Genomic DNA, 14,807 nt, shown 5'->3' with positions numbered 1-14,807 from the left:
ATGCAGTCTTGGCACAAGTTTTCCCTAATGATTTCGTAGTGCTTTGCATATGGCTGCAGACTAGCACTGTAGGCCATCTTTGAACACACAACATAAAGTTAATGTAGGTGCCCTGCTCACAAAGAAGCAAAACTGCTTCTGACAGATTCTTGGAGATAGCAGGCAAAGTATTCACAGGTAGACCAGTAATCATAGAAAGAAAAATTGTGCTCACCCAACTAGTGAAGGGGCTCTATGGCTACACAGCACTCCGTCACAGGAAGCAGCCTCGGTTCAAGAGACACTCTCTTGTCTTGGTTTTATGTTTTTTGGTCACTATTCCACACCATCACATCTCGCAGTGCACTGGAGTTAAAGGGTTAGTACTGCCGTTCTGTGGCTTGTCAACATTTCTGGTTTCCTGGTCTCAGAAGACAAGAGTGAACTACAACTCCCAGAGGACTTCGTTGTTCCATTTCCATTTGAACAAACAGATAAAATGACGGAGTCTCAAGACTGCCTCTCTTTGCTGTCTGTGCTCCTGGCTGTCACACCTGTAGCATTAGAGTAAGGAATGCAGTTTTGTAAACTCTCTCCTCTTTTATTGATGAGCTTCAAATCCCATCATATTCTATTATCGCACATTCCGCTATAATATTTTGTAAATTAAGTTTTTCCCTTAGTTCACTGCTGCTGGTTTTCTTGCCTAGGCCTAACTTCCCCCACCCTTTTCTCTTCTCAGTCCGTAGATCCCTTAGCTTCCTATCACCAAACCTGGCCAAACTACAACAGCTTTCTTCAGTGACTGGCCCTTACAGGAGCCCAGGCGAACAGAAGCGGTCTTATTTTCTGGATAACATTTCTGTTCTTTTGTTTTTCTTTTACTAGAACACTAGAACTGGTTGGGTTGGAATGGTCATTAAAGGTCACAAAACCATGAAACCCTAGAACTGACTGGGTTGGAATGGTCCTTAAAGGTCACAGAACCATGGAACCCCAAAACTGCGTGGGTTGGAATGGAACTTAAAGGTCACGGAACCATGGAACCCTAGAACTGCTTGGGTTGGAATGGAATTTAAAGGTCACAGAACCATGGAACCCCAGAACTGCTTGGGTTGGAAGGGTCCCTGAAGGTCACAGAAGCATGGAACACCAGAACTGCTTGGGTTCGAATGGTCCTTGAAGGTCACAGAACCATGGAACCCTAGAACAGCTTGAGTTGGAACTGATCTTAAAGGTCACAGAACCATGGAATCCCAGAACTGGTTGGCTTGGAATGGTCCTAAAGTGTCACAGAACCATGGAACACTAGAACTGGGTGGGTTGGAATGGTCCTAAAAGGTCAGAGAACCATGAAACCCTAGAACTGGCTGGGTTGGAATGGTCCTTAAAGGCCACAGAACCATGGAACACTAGAAAAGGTTGGGTTGGAATGGACCTTAAAGGTCACAGAACCACGGAACACTAGAACTGGTTGGGTTGGAATGGAACTTAAAGGTCACAGAACCATGGAACCCTAGAACTGGTTGGGTTGGAATGGTCCTTAAAGGTCACAAAACCATGGAACCCTAGAAATGGTTGGGTTGGAATGGTCCTTAAAGGTCATAGAACCATGGAACCCCAGAATTGCTTGCTTTGGAATGATACTTAAAGGTCACAGAAACATGGTACCGGAGAACTGGTTGTTATGGAATGGTCCTTAAAGGTCACAGAATCATGGAACCCAAGAATTGGCTGGGATGGAATGGTCCTTAAAGGTCACAGAACCATAGAACACTAGAAAAGGTTGGGAAGGAATGGTCCTTAAAGGTCACAGAACCATGGAACACTAGAAAAGGTTGGGTTGTAATAGAACTTAAAGGTCACAGAACCACGGAACCCCAGAAATGCGTGGCTAGAAATGGTCCTTAAAGGTCAGAGAACCATGGAACCCTAGAACTGCTTGTGTTGGAATGGAACTTAAGGTCATAGAACCATGGAACCCCAGAACTGCTAGGGTTGGAATGGTCCCAGAAGGTCACAGAAGCATGGAACCCTAGAAATGGTTGGGATGGAACGGTCCTTAAAATTCCCAGAACCATGGAAACCCAGAACTGGTTGAGATGGAATTGTCCTTAAAGTTCACAGAACCATGGAACCCCAGAACTTGTAGGGTTGGAATGGTCCTTAAAGGTCACAGAACTATGAAACCCTAGAACTGGCTGGGTTGGAATGGTCCTTAAAGGTCACAGAACCATGGAACACTAGAAAAGGTTGGGATGGAATGGTCCTTAAAGGTCACAGAACCATGGAACACTAGAAATGGTTGGGTTGTAATGGAATTTAAAGATCACAGAACCACTGAACCCCAGAACTGGTTGGGTTGGAATGGTCCTTAAAGGTCACAGAACCATGGAACCCCAGAACTGCTTGGGTTGGAATGGTCCTTAAAGGTCACAGAACCATGAAACCCTAGAACTGGCTGGGTTGGAATGGTCCTTAAAGGTCACAGAACCATGGAACACTAGAAAAGGTTAAGATGGAATGGTCCTTAAAGGTCACAGAACCATGGAACACTGGAAAAGGTTGGGTTGGAATGGACCTTAAAGGTCACAGAACCACGGAACACTAGAACTGGTTGGGTTGGAATGGAACTTAAAGGTCACAGAACCATGCAACCCCAGAACTGTGTTGGTTGGAATGATCCTTAAAGGTCACAGAACAATGGAACCCTAGAAATGGTTGGGTTGGAATGGTCCATGAAGGTCACAGAACCATGAAACCTTAGAAATGGTTGGGTTGGAATGGTCCATGAAGGTCACAGAACCATGAAACCTTAGAAATGGTTGGGTTGGAATGGTCCTTGAAGGTCATAGAACCATGAAACCCCAGAATTGCTTGCTTTGGAATGATACTTAAAGGTCACAGAAACATGGTACCGCAGAACTGGTTGTTATGGAATGGTCCTTAAAGGTCACAGAATCATGGAACCCCAGAATTGGTTGGGATGGAATGGTCCTTAAAGGTCACAGAACCATAGAACACTAGAAAAGGTTAGGAAGGAATGGTCCTTAAAGGTCACAGAACCATGGAACACTAGAAAAGGTTGGGTTGGAATGGAACTTAAAGGTCACAGAACCACGGAACCCCAGAAATGCGTGGCTTGAAATGGTCCTTAAAGGTCAGAAAACCATGGAACCCTAGAACTGCTTGGGTTGGAATGGAACTTAAAGGTCACAGAACCATGGAACCCTAGAACTGCTTGTGTTGGAATGGAACTTAAGGTCATAGAACCATGGAACCCCAGAACTGCTAGGGTTGGAATGGTCCCTGAAGGTCACAGAAGCATGGAACCCTAGAAATGGTTGGGATGGAATGGTCCTTAAAATTCCCAGAACCATGGAAACCCAGAACTGGTTGGGATGGAATTGTCCTTAAAGTTCACAGAACCATGGAACCCCAGAACTTGTAGGGTTGGAATGGTCCTTAAAGGTCACAGAACCATAGAACACTAGAAAAGGTTGGGTTGGAATGATCCTTGAAGGCCACAGAACCATGGAACCCTAGAAATGGTTGGCTTGGAATGGTCCTTGAAGTTCACAGAACCATGGAACACTAGAACTGGTTGGGTTGGATTGGAACTTAAAGGTCACAGAACGATGGAACCCAAGAACTGGTTGGGTTGGAATGGACCTTAAAGGTCACAGAACCACGGAACACTAGAACTGGTTGGGTTGGAATGGAACGTAAAGGTCATCGAACCATGGAACACTAGAACTGGTTGCGTTGGAATGGTCCTTAAAGGTCACAGAACCATGGAACACTAGAATAGCTTGGGTTGGAACTGATCTTAAAGGACACAGAACCGCAAAACCATAGAAATTGTTGGGTTGGACCTGAACTTAAAGGTCACAGAACCATGGAACCCCAGAACTGCTTGTTTTGGAATAGTCCATGAAGGTCACAGAACCATGGAATCTTAGAACTGGTTGGCTTGGAATGGTCCTAAAGTGTCACAGAACCATGGAACACTAGAACTGGGTGGGTTGGAATGGTCCTTAAAGGTCACAGAACCATGAAACCCTAGAACTGGCTGGGTTGGAATGGTCCTTAAAGGTCACAGAACCATGGAACACTAGAAAAGGTTGGGTTGGAATGGACCTTAAAGGTCACAGAACCACGGAACACTAGAACTGGTTGGGTTGGAATGGAACTTAAAGGTCACAGAACCATGGAACCCTAGAAATGGTTGGGTTGGAATGGTCCTTAAAGGTCATAGAACCATGGAACCCTAGAAATGGTTGGGTTGGAATGGTCCTTAAAGGTCATAGAACCATGGAACCCCAGAATTGCTTGCTTTGGAATGATACTTAAAGGTCACAGAAACATGGTACCGCAGAACTGGTTGTTATGGAAAGGTCCTTAAAGGTCACAGAACCATGGAACACTAGAAAAGGTTGGGATGGAATGGTCCTTAAAGGTCACAGAACCATAGAACACTAGAAAAGGTTGGGAAGGAATGGTCCTTAAAGGTCACAGAACCATGGAACCCTAGAAAAGGTTGGGTTGTAATGGAACTTAAAGGTCACAGAACCACGGAACCCCAGAAATGCGTGGCTTGAAATGGCCCTTAAAGGTCAGAGAACCATGGAACCCTAGAACTGCTTGGGTTGGAATGGTCCTTAAAGGTCACAGAAGCATGGAACCCTAGAATTGGTTGGGTTGGAATGGTCCTTAAAGGTCACAGAACCATGGAACCCTAGAAATCGTTGGGTTGGAATGGTCCTTAAAGGTCATAGAACCATGGAACCCCAGAATTGCTTGCTTTGGAATGATACTTAAAGGTCACAGAAACATGGTACCGCAGAACTGGTTGTTATGGAATGGTCCTTGAAGGTCACAGAACCATGAAACCTTAGAAATGGTTGGGTTGGAATGGTCCTTAAAGGTCATAGAAGCATGGAACCCCAGAATTGCTTGCTTTGGAATGATACTTAAAGGTCACAGAAACATGGTACCGCAGAACTGGTTGTTATGGAATGGTCCTTAAAGGTCACAGAATCATGGAACCCCAGAATTGGTTGGGATGGAATGGTCCTTAAAGGTCACAGAACCATAGAACACTAGAAAAGGTGGGGAAGGAATGGTCCTTAAAGGTCACAGAACCATGGAACACTAGAAAAGGTTGGGTTGGAATGGAACTTAAAGGTCACAGAACCACGGAACCCCAGAAATGCGTGGCTTGAAATGGTCCTTAAAGGTCAGAGAACCATGGAACCCTAGAACTGCTTGTGTTGGAATGGAACTTAAGGTCATAGAACCATGGAACCCCAGAACTGCTAGGGTTGGAATGGTCCCCGAAGGTCACAGAAGCATGGAACCCTAGAAATGGTTGGGATGGAATGGTCCTTAAAATTCCCAGAACCATGGAAACCCAGAACTGGTTGGGATGGAATTGTCCTTAAAGTTCACAGAACCATGGAACCCCAGAACTTGTAGGGTTGGAATAGTCCTTCAAGGTCACAGAACCATGGAACACCAGAACTTGTAGGGTTGGAATGGTCGTTAAAGGTCACAGAACTATGAAACCCTAGAACTGGCTGGGTTGGAATGGTCCTTAAAGGTCACAGAACCATAGAACACTAGAAAAGGTTGGGTTGGAATGGTCCTTGAAGGCCACAGAACCATGGAACCCTAGAAATGGTTGGCTTGGAATGGTCCTTTAAGGTCACAGAACCATGGAACACTAGAACTGGTAGGGTTGGATTGGAACTTAAAAGGTCACAGAACGATGGAACCCAAGAACTGGTTGGGTTGGAATGGTCCTTAAAGGTCACAGAACCATGGAACACTAGAAAAGGTTGGGATGGAATGGTCCTTAAAGGTCACAGAACCATGGAACGCTACAACTGGTTGGGTTGTAATGGAATTTAAAGATCACAGAACCACGGAACCCCAGAACTGCTTGGGCTGGAATGGTCCTTAAAGGTCACAGAACCACGGAACACTAGAACTGCTTGGGTTGGAATGGACCTTAAAGGTCACAGAACCACGGAACACTAGAACTGGTTGCGTTGGAATGGTCCTTAAAGGTCACAGAACCATGGAACACTAGAACAGCTTGGGTTGGAACTGATCTTAAAGGACACAGAACCGCAAAACCATAGAAATGGTTGGGTTGGACCTGAACTTAAAGGTCACAGAACCATGGAACCCCAGAACTGCTTGGGTTGGAATGGTCCTTGAAGGTCACAGAACCATGGAACCCCAGAACTGGTTGGATTGGAATGTTCCTTAAAGATCACAGAACCGTGGAACACTAAAACTGGTTGGGTTGGAATGGTCCTTAAAGGTCACAGAACCATGGAACACTAGAAAAGGTTGGGATGGAATGGTCCTTAAAGGTCACAGAACCATAGAACACTAGAAAAGGTGGGGAAGGAATGGTCCTTAAAGGTCACAGAACCATGGAACCCTAGAAAAGGTTGGGTTGTAATGGAACTTAAAGGTCACAGAACCACGGAACCCCAGAAATGCGTGGCTTGAAATGGCCCTTAAAGGTCAGAGAACCATGGAACCCTAGAACTGCTTGGGTTGGAATGGTCATTAAAGGTCACAGAAGCATGGAACCCTAGAATTGGTTGGGTTGGAATGGTCCTTAAAGGTCACAGAACCATGGAACCCTAGAAATCGTTGGGTTGGAATGGTCCTTAAAGGTCATAGAACCATGGAACCCCAGAATTGCTTGCTTTGGAATGATACTTAAAGGTCACAGAAACATGGTACCGCAGAACTGGTTGTTATGGAATGGTCCTTAAAGGTCACAGAATCATGGAACCCCAGAATTGGTTGGGATGGAATGGTCCTTAAAGGTCACAGAACCATAGAACACTAGAAAAGGTGGGGAAGGAATGGTCCTTAAAGGTCACAGAACCATGGAACACTAGAAAAGGTTGGGTTGGAATGGAACTTAAAGGTCACAGAACCACGGAACCCCAGAAATGCGTGGCTTGAAATGGTCCTTAAAGGTCAGAGAACCATGGAACCCTAGAACTGCTTGTGTTGGAATGGAACTTAAGGTCATAGAACCATGGAACCCCAGAACTGCTAGGGTTGGAATGGTCCCCGAAGGTCACAGAAGCATGGAACCCTAGAAATGGTTGGGATGGAATGGTCCTTAAAATTCCCAGAACCATGGAAACCCAGAACTGGTTGGGATGGAATTGTCCTTAAAGTTCACAGAACCATGGAACCCCAGAACTTGTAGGGTTGGAATAGTCCTTCAAGGTCACAGAACCATGGAACACCAGAACTTGTAGGGTTGGAATGGTCGTTAAAGGTCACAGAACTATGAAACCCTAGAACTGGCTGGGTTGGAATGGTCCTTAAAGGTCACAGAACCATAGAACACTAGAAAAGGTTGGGTTGGAATGGTCCTTGAAGGCCACAGAACCATGGAACCCTAGAAATGGTTGGCTTGGAATGGTCCTTAAAGGTCACAGAACCATGGAACACTAGAACTGGTAGGGTTGGATTGGAACTTAAAAGGTCACAGAACGATGGAACCCAAGAACTGGTTGGGTTGGAATGGTCCTTAAAGGTCACAGAACCATGGAACACTAGAAAAGGTTGGGATGGAATGGTCCTTAAAGGTCACAGAACCATGGAACGCTACAACTGGTTGGGTTGTAATGGAATTTAAAGATCACAGAACCACGGAACCCCAGAACTGCTTGGGCTGGAATGGTCCTTAAAGGTCACAGAACCACGGAACACTAGAACCGCTTGGGTTGGAATGGACCTTAAAGGTCACAGAACCACGGAACACTAGAACTGGTTGCGTTGGAATGGTCCTTAAAGGTCACAGAACCATGGAACACTAGAACAGCTTGGGTTGGAACTGATCTTAAAGGACACAGAACCGCAAAACCATAGAAATGGTTGGGTTGGACCTGAACTTAAAGGTCACAGAACCATGGAACCCCAGAACTGCTTGGGTTGGAATGGTCCTTGAAGGTCACAGAACCATGGAACCCCAGAAATGGTTGGCATGGAATGGTCCTAAAGTGTCACAGAACCATGGAACCCCAGAACTGGTTGGATTGGAATGTTCCTTAAAGATCACAGAACCGTGGAACACTAAAACTGGTTGGGTTGGAATGGTCCTTAAAGGTCACAGAACCACGGAACACTAGAACTGGTTGGGTTGGAAAGGTCCTTAAAGGTCACAGAACCATGGAACACTAGAAAAGGTTGGGATGGAATGGTCCTTAAAGGTCACAGAACCATGGAACCCTAGAACAGCTTGGATTGGAACTGATCTTAAAGGACACAGAACCATGGAATCCCAGAACTGGTTGGCTTGGAATGGTCCTAAAGTGTCACAGAACCATGGAACACTAGAACTGGGTGGGTTGGAATGGTCCTAAAAGGTCAGAGAACCATGAAACCCTAGAACTGGCTGGGTTGGAATGGTCCTTAAAGGCCACAGAACCATGGAACACTAGAAAAGGTTGGGTTGGAATGGACCTTAAAGGTCACAGAACTACGGAACACTAGAACTGGTTGGGTTGGAATGGAACTTAAAGGTCACAGAACCATGGAACCCTAGAAATGGTTGGGTTGGAATGGTCCTTAAAGGTCATAGAACCATGGAACCCCAGAATTGCTTGCTTTGGAATGATACTTAAAGGTCACAGAAACATGGTACCGCAGAACTGGTTGCTATAGAAAGGTCCTTAAAGGTCACAGAACCATGGAACACTAGAAAAGGTTGGGATGGAATGGTCCTTAAAGGTCACAGAACCATAGAACACTAGAAAAGGTTGGGAAGGAATGGTCCTTAAAGGTCACAGAACCACGGAACACTAGAACTGGTTGGGTTGGAATGGAACTTAAAGGTCACAGAACCATGGAACCCTAGAATTGGTTGGGTTGGAATGGTCCTTAAAGGTCACAGAACCATGGAACCCTAGAAATCGTTGGGTTGGAATGGTCCTTAAAGGTCATAGAAGCATGGAACCCCAGAATTGCTTGCTTTGGAATGATACTTAAAGGTCACAGAAACATGGTACCGCAGAACTGGTTGTTATGGAATGGTCCTTAAAGGTCACAGAATCATGGAACCCCAGAATTGGTTGGGATGGAATGGTCCTTAAAGGTCACAGAACCATAGAACACTAGAAAAGGTGGGGAAGGAATGGTCCTTAAAGGTCACAGAACCATGGAACACTAGAAAAGGTTGGGTTGGAATGGAACTTAAAGGTCACAGAACCACGGAACCCCAGAAATGCGTGGCTTGAAATGGTCCTTAAAGGTCAGAGAACCATGGAACCCTAGAACTGCTTGTGTTGGAATGGAACTTAAGGTCATAGAACCATGGAACCCCAGAACTGCTAGGGTTGGAATGGTCCCCGAAGGTCACAGAAGCATGGAACCCTAGAAATGGTTGGGATGGAATGGTCCTTAAAATTCCCAGAACCATGGAAACCCAGAACTGGTTGGGATGGAATTGTCCTTAAAGTTCACAGAACCATGGAACCCCAGAACTTGTAGGGTTGGAATAGTCCTTCAAGGTCACAGAACCATGGAAAACCAGAACTTCTAGGGTTGGAATGGTCGTTAAAGGTCACAGAACCATGGAACCCCAGAACTTGTAGGGTTGGAATGGTCCTTAAAGGTCACAGAACCATAGAACACTAGAAAAGGTTGGGTTGGAATGGTCCTTGAAGGCCACAGAACCATGGAACCCTAGAAATGGTTGGCTTGGAATGGTCCTTGAAGTTCACAGAACCATGGAACACTAGAACTGGTAGGGTTGGATTGGAACTTAAAAGGTCACAGAACGATGGAACCCAAGAACTGGTTGGGTTGGAATGGTCCTGAAAGGTCACAGAACCATGGAACACTAGAAAAGGTTGGGATGGAATGGTCCTTAAAGGTCACAGAACCATGGAACCCTACAACTGGTTGGGTTGTAATGGAATTTAAAGATCACAGAACCATGGAACCCCAGAACTGCTTGGGCTGGAATGGTCCTTAAAGGTCACAGAACCATAGAACACTAGAAAAGGTTGGGTTGGAATGATCCTTGAAGGTCACAGAACCACGGAACACTAGAACTGGTTGGGTTGGAATGGAACTTAAAGGTCACAGAACCATGGAACACTAGAACTGGTTGCGTTGGAATGGTCCTTAAAGGTCACAGAACCATGGAACACTAGAACAGCTTGGGTTGGAACTGATCTTAAAGGACACAGAACCGCAAAACCATAGAAATGGTTGAGTTGGACCTGAACTTAAAGGTCACAGAACCATGGAACCCCAGAACTGCTTGGGTTGGAATGGTCCTTGAAGGTCACAGAACCATGGAACACCAGAAATGGTTGGCTTGGAATGTTGCTTAAAGATAACAGAACCGTGGAACACTAAAACTGGTTGGGTTGGAATGGTCCTTAAAGGTCACAGAACCATGGAACACTAGAAAAGGTTGGGTTGGAATTGTCCTTAAAGGTCACAGAACCACGGAACACTAGAACTGGTTGGGTTGGAAAGGTCCTTAAAGGTCACAGAACCATGGAACACTAGAAAAGGTTGGGATGGAATGGTCCTTAAAGGTCACAGAACCATGGAACCCTAGAACAGCTTGAGTTGGAACTGATCTTAAAGGTCACAGAACCATGGAATCCCAGAACTGGTTGGCTGGGAATGGTCCTAAAGTGTCAGAGAACCATGAAACCCTAGAACTGGCTGGGTTGGAATGGTCCTTAAAGGCCACAGAACCATGGAACACTAGAAAAGGTTGGGTTGGAATGGACCTTAAAGGTCACAGAACTACGGAACACTAGAACTGGTTGGGTTGGAATGGAACTTAAAGGTCACAGAACCATGGAACCCTAGAACTGGTTGGGTTGGAATGGTCCTTAAAGGTCACAAAACCATGGAATCCTAGAAATGGTTGGGTTGGAATGGTCCTTAAAGGTCATAGAACCATGGAACCCCAGAATTGCTTGCTTTGGAATGATACTTAAAGGTCACAGAAACATGGTACCGCAGAACTGGTTGTTGTGGAATGGTCCTTAAAGGTCACAGAATCATGGAACCCCAGAATTGGTTGGGATGGAATGGTCCTTAAAGTTCACAGAACCATGGAACCCCAGAACTTGTAGGGTTGGAATGGTCCTTAAAGGTCACAGAACTATGAAACCCTAGAACTGGCTGGGTTGGAATGGTCCTTGAAGGTCACAGAACCATAGAACACTAGAAAAGGTTGGGTTCGAATGGTCCTTGAAGGCCACAGAACCATGGAACACTAGAACTGGTTGGGTTGGATTGGAACATAAAGGTCACAGAACGATGGAACCCAAAAACTGGTTGGGTTGGAATGGTCCTTAAAGGTCACAGAACCATGGAACACTAGAAGAGGTTGGGATGGAATGGTCCTTAAAGGTCACAGAACCATGGAACACTAGAAATGGTTGGGTTGGAATGGACCTTAAAGGTCACAGAACCACGGAACCCCAGAACTGGTTGGGTTGGAATGGTCCTTAAAGGTCACAGAACCATGGAACCCCAGAACTGCTTGGGTTGGAATGGTCCTTAAACGTCACAGAACCATGGAACACTAGAAAAGGTTTGGATGGAATGGTCCTTAAAGGTCACAGAACCATGGAACCCTAGAACAGCTTGAGTTGGAACTGATCTTAAAGGTCACAGAACCATGGAATACCAGAACTGGTTGGCTTGGAATGGTCCTAAAGTGTCACAGAACCATGGAACCCTAGAACTGGTTGGGTTGGAATGGTCCTAAAAGGTCACAGAACCATGAAACCCTAGAACTGGCTGGGTTGGAATGGTCCTTAAAGGTCACAGAACCATGGAACACTAGAAAAGGTTGGGATGGAATGGTCCTAAAGTGTCACAGAACCACGGAACACTAGAACTGGTTGGGTTGGAATGGAACTTAAAGGTCACAGAACCATGGAACCCTAGAACTGGTTGGGTTGGAATGGTCTTTAAAGGTCACAGAACCATGGAACCCTAGAAATGGTTGGGTTGGAATGGTCCTTAAAGGTCATAGAACCATGGAACCCCAGAATTGCTTGCTTTGGAATGATACTTAAAGGTCACAGAAACATGGTACCGCAGAACTGGTTGTTATGGAATGGTCCTTAAAGGTCACAGAATCATGGAACCCCAGAATTGGTTGGGATGGAATGGTCCTTAAAGGTCACAGAACCATAGAACACTAGAAGAGGTTGGGAAGGAATGGTCCTGAAAGGTCACAGAACCATGGAACACTAGAAAAGGTTGGGTTGTAATGGAACTTAAAGGTCACAGAACCACGGAACCCCAGAAATGCGAGGCTTGAAATGGTCCTTAAAGGTCAGAGAACCATGGAACCCTAGAACTGCTTGTGTTGGAATGGAACTTAAGGTCATAGAACCATGGAACCCCAGAACTGCTAGGGTTGGAATGGTCCCCGAAGGTCACAGAAGCATGGAACCCTAGAAATGGTTGGGATGGAATGGTCCTTAAAATTCCCAGAACCATGGAAACCCAGAACTGGTTGGGATGGAATTGTCCTTAAAGTTCACAGAACCATGGAACCCCAGAACTTGTAGGGTTGGAATGGTCCTTAAAGGTCACAGAACCATGGAACACCAGAACTTGTAGGGTTGGAATGGTCGTTAAAGGTCACAGAACTATGAAACCCTAGAACTGGCTGGTTTGGAATGGTCCTTAAAGGTCACAGAACCATAGAACACTAGAAAAGGTTGGGTTGGAATGGTCCTTGAAGGCCACAGAACCATGGAGCCCCAGAACTGCTAGCGTTGGAAAGGTCCGTGAAGGTCACAGAACCACGGAATACTAGAACTGCTTGGTTGGAATGTAACTTAAAGGTCACAGAACCATGGAACCCCAGAACTGCTAGGGTTGGAATTTTCCTTAAAGGTCACAGAACATTGGAACCCTAGAACAGCTTGGGTTGGAACTGATCTTAAAGGACACAGAACCATGGAAACCTAGAACTGCTTGGGATGGAATGGTCCTTAAAGGTCACAGAACCATGGAACCCCAGAACTGCATGGGTTGGAACTGATCTTAAAGGTCACAGAACCATGGAACCCCAGAACTGGTTGGCTTGGAATGGTTTTAAAGTGTCACAGAACCATGGAACACTAGAACTGGGTGGGTTGGAATGGTCCTAAAAGGTCACAGAACCATGAAACCCTAGTACTGGCTGGGTTGGAATGGTCCTTAATGGTCACAGAACCACGGAACACTAGAACTGGTTGGGTTGTAATGGAACTTAAAAGTCACAGAACCGTGGAACACTAAAACTGGTTGGGTTGGAATGGTCCTTAAAGGTCACAGAACCATGGAACCCCAGAACTGGTTGGGTTGGAATGGTCCTTAAAGGTCACAGAATCATGGAACCCCAGAATTGGTTGGGATGGAATGGTCCTTAAAGGTCCCAGAACCATAGAACACTAGAAAAGGTTGGGTTGGAATGGTCCTTGAAGGTCACAGAACCATGAAACCTTAGAAATGGTTGCGTTGGAATGGTCCTAAAAGGTCAGAGAACCATGAAAACCTAGAACTGGCTGGGTTGGAATGGTCCTTAAAGGTCACAGAACCATGGAACACTAGAAAAGGTTGGGTTGGAATGGTCCTTGAAGGCCACAGAACCACGGAACACTAGAACTGGTTGAGTTGGAATGGAACTTAAAGGTCACAGAACGATGGAACCCTAGAACTGCTTGGGTTGGAACTGATCTTATAGGTCACAGAACCATGGAAACCAAGAACTGGTTGGGTTGGAATGGTCCTTAAAGGTCACAGAACCATGGAACCCCAAAACTGCTTGGGTTGGAATGGAACTTAAAGGTCACAGAACCATGGAACCCTAGAAATGGTTGGGTTGGAATGGTCCTTAAAGGTCACAGAACCATGGAACTCCAGAACTGGTTGGAAAGGAATGGTCCTTAAAGGTCACAGAACCATGGAATACTAGAAAATGTTGGGTTGGAATGGTCCTTAAAGGTCACAGAACTATACAACCCTAGAACCGGTTGGATTGGAATGGTCCACAAGTGTCACAGAACCATTGAACCCCAGAAGTGGTTGGGTTGGAATGGTCCTTAAAGATCACAGAACCATGGAACCCTTGAACTGGTTGGGTTGGAATAGTCCTTAAAGGTCACAGAAGCATGGAACCCTAGAAATGGTTGGGTTGGACCTGAACTTAAAGGTCACAGAACCATGGAACCCCAGAACTGCTTGGGATGGAATGGTCCTTGAAGGTCACAGAACCACTGAACCCTAGAACTGGTTGCGTTGGAATCGTCCTTAAAGGTCACAGAACCATGGAACCCCAAAACTGCTTGGGTTGGAATGGAACTTAAAGGTCACAGAACCATGGAACGCTAGAACTGCTTGTGTTGGAATGGAACTTCAAGGTCACAGAACCATGGAACACTAGAACTGGTTGCGTTGGAATGGACCTTAAAGGTCACAGAACCACGGAACACTAGAACTGGTTGGGTTGGAATGGAACTTAAAGGTCACAGAACCATGGAACACTAGAACTGGTTGCGTTGGAATGGTCCTTAAAGGTCACAGAACCATGGAATGCTAGAACAGCTTGGGTTGGAACTGATCTTAAAGGTCACAGAACCACGGAACACTAGAACTAGTTGGGTTGGAATGGACCTTAAGGGTCACAGAACCACGGAACAGTAGAACTGGTTGGGTTGGAATGGTCCATAAGTGTCACAGAACCATTGAACCCCAGAACTGCTAGGGTTGGAATGGTCCTTAAAGGTCACAGAACCATGGAACCCTAG

General features: G+C 45.7%; 1 protein-coding gene and 1 long non-coding RNA gene across 15 annotated transcripts in view; one reads left to right on the top strand and one right to left on the bottom strand.

The window, feature by feature from the left end:
- Positions 1-6: 6 nt before the first annotated feature.
- The window catches only part of LOC125686319 (uncharacterized), a 30,630-nt gene continuing 15,829 nt past the window's right edge, over positions 7-14,807 (bottom strand). The window contains exon 3 of the transcript XR_007373737.1: positions 7-533. The gene's annotated coding sequence lies outside the window, so the exon portion shown is untranslated. The remainder of the gene's footprint in view (positions 534-14,807) is intronic.
- Positions 528-14,776, top strand: LOC125686321 (uncharacterized). 14 transcript variants are annotated; one of them, XR_007373742.1, is made up of 15 exons: positions 528-1,632; positions 2,880-3,087; positions 3,192-3,658; positions 4,075-4,906; positions 5,115-5,166; positions 8,807-8,858; positions 10,055-10,106; positions 10,159-10,446; positions 10,759-10,886; positions 11,355-11,562; positions 11,771-11,926; positions 11,979-12,186; positions 12,550-12,733; positions 13,461-14,368; positions 14,421-14,776. It is a non-coding gene; the product is annotated as an uncharacterized LOC125686321 (long non-coding RNA). The 14 variants fall into 14 exon arrangements; XR_007373738.1 differs by lacking the exons at positions 5,115-5,166; positions 8,807-8,858; positions 10,055-10,106; positions 10,159-10,446; positions 10,759-10,886 and adding exons at positions 8,443-8,650; positions 9,015-9,665 and having other exon boundaries at positions 11,227-11,562; positions 12,550-13,068; positions 13,745-14,368; XR_007373740.1 differs by lacking the exons at positions 5,115-5,166; positions 8,807-8,858; positions 10,055-10,106; positions 10,159-10,446; positions 10,759-10,886 and adding exons at positions 8,443-8,650; positions 9,015-9,665 and having other exon boundaries at positions 11,227-11,562; positions 12,550-13,276; positions 13,849-14,368.

This window comes from Lagopus muta, chromosome 34 (assembly GCF_023343835.1).
Source record: "Lagopus muta isolate bLagMut1 chromosome 34, bLagMut1 primary, whole genome shotgun sequence".
Lineage (NCBI taxonomy): Eukaryota > Metazoa > Chordata > Aves > Galliformes > Phasianidae > Lagopus > Lagopus muta.
This window is presented reverse-complemented; position numbering and strand designations above follow the sequence as displayed.